The sequence below is a fragment of the Triticum urartu genome, chromosome 5 (assembly GCF_003073215.2).
Source record: "Triticum urartu cultivar G1812 chromosome 5, Tu2.1, whole genome shotgun sequence".
Taxonomy (NCBI): Eukaryota; Viridiplantae; Streptophyta; class Magnoliopsida; order Poales; family Poaceae; genus Triticum; species Triticum urartu.
In genome coordinates, this window is record NC_053026.1 from 367631387 (window position 1) to 367638339 (window position 6953).

The following is a 6953-nucleotide window of genomic DNA, read 5'->3' on the forward strand; positions in this document are numbered from 1 at the left end:
TTAAGAGGCTTTGGGCTCAATTATGGCCCATATCAGATTCGGCCCGTCAACTGGACACTGTGCTTTTGGGCCCACTTTCTAAAGGCCCACTTAGTAATTCGGCCTGATATTTGTTTTGGCATGTTAAGGGCCCGTTTAACATTTTGGCCCTATATTAATTTCGGCATGTTAAAAGCCCGTCATATAGTTGGGCCTAACTACGACCCGGTTTGCATCCGGCCTGCTCGCAGCCGATATCTGATTGGGCCAAATAAGGACCGAGACAATTTTGGCCTGTTAAAAGCCCGTGATTTGATTCGCACAATCATGGGCCGGGGTTCATTTTGGGCTGCTGCCGCCCGTGAGCTGTTCAGCATGTTTCAGGCCCAACCTACATCGTGATTGCATGACGGCCCAATTATGTACCATAATTTTATGGTTTGGCCGGTTTACTGCGAAGACATGATATATATACAGTAAAATAACTGCAGCATCGTGAATAAGAAAAAACCTAGACTATACAATAAAGAAATTACTGCATATTACATCCACTGGGCATCAAAGTTCGCCACTATGATAATAAAGCACAAGCAGACAGCAGATTACATACACTGGGCATCAAAGATCGCCACTAGTGCAAATAAACACGCTGACAAAATAATATACAAAACCGACAGCACTTCAATAGAGTTCAAGAAAGGTTAGCCCTGCTGGGGAGCTGCAGCGCAAGCAGCTGAGCAAGATGATGAGACTGCGCTTGTTCAACACTTATATCTTCCTCACTCTGAAAGATAAACAAGCAGACAGATGACAGGTTTTGCACATCAAAGTATCAGTGCTGACAATTCATCACATTTCTTACTGACGAATAAAGTGACACGGTTTAAAATTGCGTTAACACAATATGGTATTGTTCAGGTCAAGACATGGCAGGAAATGACATTGTGAAGGAGTTGGCCGCTTCACGACACCACTGGATTACAGATCAAGAACTCATAAGTATCAATGGTTAGTGTGCTGTCAATTTATACCATTTCAGATTGGCAAATAAAGAGATGGTTTAAATAATAGTAGAATGATATGACATTGTTCATAATTAAGATATTGCAGAATATGACATTGTGCTGTTGTGGGTAGGTTCACCACACCACTGGATTACGGATGAAGAACAGAAGCATACATGCAGTGCAAAAGAAGATCACTTGCTCTGTATAGTTTAATTTACATGGTATGAAGGAGGAACTTGGTTGTACAACTGAAAACTTAAATTGAGAAAGGACAAACTTTTGTTTATGAACTACATAATAAACTTTAAACAAGCAATTTGATGCAAACACCAAAAATAAACAGCTGTTGCAGTCATGCCTAACCAAATATATACAACAAAGTTCAAAGGCTTGAGATGGACAAACTTACATTATTGGTGAAGACAGGCTCTATAAAGACCTTGTCCATGCTGATGGGGGGGGGCAATTCAAGAAGTTTACCACAGAATCTTCTTCAAAAGCATTGCCTTTATTCTACATTTTGTTAAGAGTAAATATAGATGTGATAATATACGAAAAAATGGAGAATATTTAAGATAAGATGAAGAGTGATGCTACATAACCAAGTAGCTATAAATGTAAGTGCAGCGATACAGGCAAAAGGTACAGCCAAGAGCAATGCACAACTAAACTTCTTCAGTACCAACCTTATGGTAAGAGTAAATATAGATCTGATGTGTAGAAAATGGAGGGCAAAGGAAAATAAGCTGCAGAGTGATGGTACATGAACAACTACCTGCCATTATAAGTACACTGATAAAGGACAGCATGTACTTACAAGAACAACGCAGAGCTAAAAAAACATTGGCATTGGATATATTTTACACTAATGTAACCATTCATACAAATCAGATAATTTGGAGCGAACAATTGATAAGAAAGCTATCATGCATACTGCTGTCACATAATGAACCAGGTATGTATGTAAGTACATTGATACAGGACAATAGGTACTAACAAGAGCAAAGCAGCGGGCATCATATTTGCGATATCCTGTCGTTCTTGTCAAACCGGAATTCTTCTTCGAGCAGATTTCCTGCAAAAAAGATCCGTAAGTCACATGCGGAAAAGTAGAAGTTCAAATTGTCATGTGATTTCATAGACAGTACCTCATCCTGGGAATGAGACTAGTGCATAACAAGGTTTTTCCATTCAATGTCTTCTAAATTTAGCACAGGAGACTTCACCGAAAATTCGTTTATAGACTTGCCATCAAAGTGTGATTTCTTCAGGTAACACCGATACTGCTGCAATGCTTCCTTGAAAAGCACAAGCAAGCTTTGCTCGTCATGACTATCCAGATTAACCCTCGCCTAGTTACAACAATGTAATGTAAATCATTGATGTGTTCAATTAGCAGAAAACAGGAAAATAATAACCATGAATAATAGCACTTACACATAAGTTGGACAGGAAGATGTGAAAATGGTGTTTGTCTTCACAATAATCTTCCCATGATGGGAATATATGCACGTAGTCCCTAACAATATTGAAAGCATTGTCTTTTAAACTGGGAATAAATGGAATGGGGTTCCCATCTGCAGGAATTGGCCGTCTCTGCAGTTGGGATAGGTCTTCGGCCGGTGGACTTGCTGTACTTTTTGCTGGAATGGGATTTTTCTATGGTACAACTGCTGCTTTGGCAAATGAAATCGGTATACCTTTTGCTGGAGTGCAGGTCCTGTGTGGTGGGGCTAGTGGTGTGGCCAGTGAAGTATGGGTACAGTCTGCTGGAGTCGGTCCTACGTTTTGTGTCACTGGTTGTACAACCAATATAAGTGGGGTGCTGTCAGATTTCTCCGGCACCACCACGTTTTTCAAGGACTTTGCTGGTGCTCCTTCAGGTTCGGCAATCACCCTCTTCCTTTTTGATGTCTGATGCATAAGAACAACATTTGAGTGGAAAAACATGGTATAATGACAGATGGAATATGTATTGATAATGGATGGGCATGGCATCTCGACATATATGATGAGTAAACTAAGCAGATGGCGGTGCAACAAAGTAGAAGAAATGCAAGACAACATATGCAAGATACTGGCAATCAATAAAACATTGCCAAATTAGAACATGCACCTTGATGGATGAACAGGACATGCCATCTGCCTTTGACTCCTCGAGGTTAGAATAGTCATTAGGATCATATTTTGAACAAGAATCAACAGGTGGGGAGCGTATGAATTTCATTGCATCCAGAATGGCACTCAATGCCTTGGTGCCAATTTTGTAAGTCATTGCAGTGTTTAGCTTCAAGAGTGGACTGCTGCTAGTGCGACACAAAGCAGCTACACAGATCATAGTGTAGATATAACGGGAAAACCTTAAGCATCGGAGTAAAATCAGCAAAGTGGAACTTGCTGGAATATATGTGCTAGTATTGCCGGTACGGCTAGAAAGGCTTCGGATACCAGCTCTCTTCAAGTGAAGGTGCGGTACTGTTAATATCAGTGTAACTCTCAAAGGCGACACAACTCCCCGCATTTCCTTGCTTTCTTATAGGATTCAAGTGGGCAGGCCACTACAAATCCTATTCCTATGTTTACAAGATCCTACGAATCAAAGAGGCTCAAAGTGTCCATCACAACCGACCGTATAGACCTCTACACTGCAAAAGCCCCTACTCATCTTCAGTACAAGGAACATACTGGAGTACTATCATACTCCCTCCATTCCAAAATATAAGTCTTGGTAGAGATTTCCACTATGGATCACATACAGATGTATCCAGATACATTTTAGAGTGTAGATTCACTCATTTTGCTCCATATGTAGTCCATGGTGGAATCTATACAAAGACTTGTATTTAGGAACGGAGAGAGTACATATTAAAGAAGAGCGGAAGAGGAACATGGTAAAGAAGAGCAAGCAGATTTTGGATAATAAAATGTTGGTTGCGCAGTGCCCACACATGATGAACCAGAGCGCATTAAGAATGCAACTCCCAGCTGTCTCTCGACCATTTCAGGCGGTTGGATGAAGATCCTACGTCTCCTAACTCTTCTTCTTCCTCGTCTCCGATTCTTCCCATACAAAATACCGCATGGGCCGCCGGCCGGACCACCGGCCCCCACCGCCTGTGTTCCTCCGCCACCCCCCCCCCCCCCCCCCCCCCCCCCCGCGTCGAGTTTTCTTCGTTCGGCGAGGCCCCACAACCACCCGAGCCCCTTTGATCGCACCGGCGAACTCCGGCGAGCTCTGAAAAATCGACTGACCCAATTTTGAAATTTAGTCTACTTTGATTTAACTAGTGTGGAATATACAAGGGGAAAACCATAAGCATTGGGAGTATAGTGTTGAGCGTGCCATGACGGATCTGAAGGTGCAAACCGAACAAAGGAAACTTCGCAACCAAGACAAGAAATCAGAGTAAAGCAGTGGCGATCTATTTTCTTGCTACGATAAATAAGTTGAGCAGATACGAAAGAGTACCGCCTCTGGTGCGGCGCCGTGTACGCATCTGTTGAGAATTTGACAGTGCTGCGGTAGCGATGGTTGTTGGTGGCGTGGAAGCAGATCTAGAAGGGTAGACGGTGGCAGCGGGGCGCGGTGGACGAGACGGTCGTAGGAGCGGCGCCGGCAAGGTGGACGACGGCGGGGATGAAGCGAGAGGACGGGATGCAAGGATCCCGGTCCGAAGCCGTGGATGAGAGAGGTCGATCTCTTGTAATGGACGGCAGCGTCGGGGTATCAGCTCCGGCATGGTGGAGGAGGACGGCGGTGGATGGAGTGGCGGACGGCGGCGGACGGAGGAGGGTGGGGTGGAGAGGGTGTTTTGGCGCCCATGGAGTACGAATGGGGAAAAGGGAGGTACAGAGGAAAGGGGGAACCATGTATTCAGGGCGCACTTGTCTCAAATGCGAGGAAATTTACAAACTTAGACCCCGTTTCAAATTTCTACTACATCACAACAACATTAGTCGGTTGGGGATAGGACAGTAATCTCGCATACACTGAATATTTGCCGACGAGAGTTTGTTTTTGGCGCCCACCGTGTATGAATATGAATCGGGGAGGGAGTCGATTTCGGCGAGGACACACTGTGTTTTGGCGCCCACCGTGTATGAATCCGGGTGAGAGGCGGTTACGTCACGTTTGGGTGAAATTACAAACCTACCCCTATCAAAACTTATAGAAATCCAGCAGATAGGCTTTGCGTGGCAGGGATAGGCAGTAGTGATTTCCATCTCGCAGATTTTGGTTTTGGGCGGTTACTGCGACTTTTCCCGCTTCATTCAAATTTTGTAGAGTGCACATTTACCGTGCCAACTCAATTCGAACCCCGTTTGTATTCTATATTTTTTTGGGCGGGATCCATTTTCAATTGGAATTACATTCTATATACATCATTTTTTATATATACTTTCAAAAGCACAACAAAGAATTCTGCTCCTTTATATGTATAATATGATTTACAAATACAATGATCTCGAAATATTAAGGTTGAATTCAAAAAACTTTAACCAAATTATGTTCTACTAAAATGTATGGATCAGTAATATCTACATATTAAATAACATAGATGTGCGTGAATTCATATGAGTATGCATGTTTGATAGATCAATTTTGGTTCGAGTATGGATTACATGTATCAACATCTCGAATTCAAATATTTGAATCCCTTTTTTTTCACTCCTTTCACGCCCATCTCTCTCGCATGCATGCTCCTTCAGGTAGCTATCACTCTCTTTTCTCCAGCTCATCCGCACGCTCACTTCATGTTTCTCCTATCCTCGCAAGCATGGTCTCTCGACGTCTCCCTTGAGAAGTGTCACACTCTCCCTATCATTATACATTACACGCTTTTCATTATCTCTCACGTCTCTACTATTCTCTGGTATCACTCGGTACCTAAGCTTTCTTTTTCACCGCCACACACACAGTCTCCACTCGTCTTTCACTTTGTCTTTATCTCTATGGGATTCTCTCACACACCCTACATGTCTCTACATATGACTCATACCACTAAAATTACTCTCCCTCTCTCTCTCTCCTGTAGACACAACATTTGTTGCGGTCTCCTTTTCGTCTCCATCCCAGACTGACATTATTCATTTGTTTACCGATCAGACAACTCTGACTACCGTATCCTCTCTCTCTCTCACAAACACACACACAACTCCTGCTTCCACTCCCCTTCCCGACTATCGTCTCTCTCTCTCACACACACAAAACTCTCGCTTTCGCACCCCGACTCGTATTTCTCTCACAAACATTTATCGACTAGATAGCCTCTAGATAGGTTTATACACCCGCACACTCGTGCTTCCACCATCGCATACATGTCTCTCTCCCGCCCCTTGTATCTATGTAGATTTTTCTTCCCTTCTTGAGACACGCCCTCTCGATCGTGCACACACACACTATCGCCTCATTTTAAGCTGATACCTATTTTCACACACACACACACACACACTCCTTGTGTCTTTGTCACACATGCACTCCGTCCTCCTCCACTCTCCCTCTCTCTCACACACACATGGGCTTTTTGCAACAACTAGCAAGATGCCCATGTGTTGCACGGAACATCAAGATGCATTTGTATGAGTAGTTTATCTTGTGGGGGAAAAGGATGAACAAGGGAAGGCCTTATTTGCAAATGTGGAGAGGGGTGTGGGTATCTTTTTGCAAAATTGCCATAGTTTCCTTCCTATCCTTCATATATAGATCGGACGGCCTATATTGCAGGATGGCAGGCACACGATCATCACCGACAATGCTTTTTATAAGAGTAGGGATAAAAAGTAGAGTTGGTGATGAAGGTGGGCCTGCCATCCTGCAATGTAGGTCGTCTGATTTATATCTGATGGATAGGAAGGAAAATATGGCAATTTACCCGCACTCTTCACCACATTTGCAGATAAGGCCTTCCCTCGTTCATCCTTTTCTCCCACAAGATCTTGATGTTCCGTGCAATGCACGGGCATCTT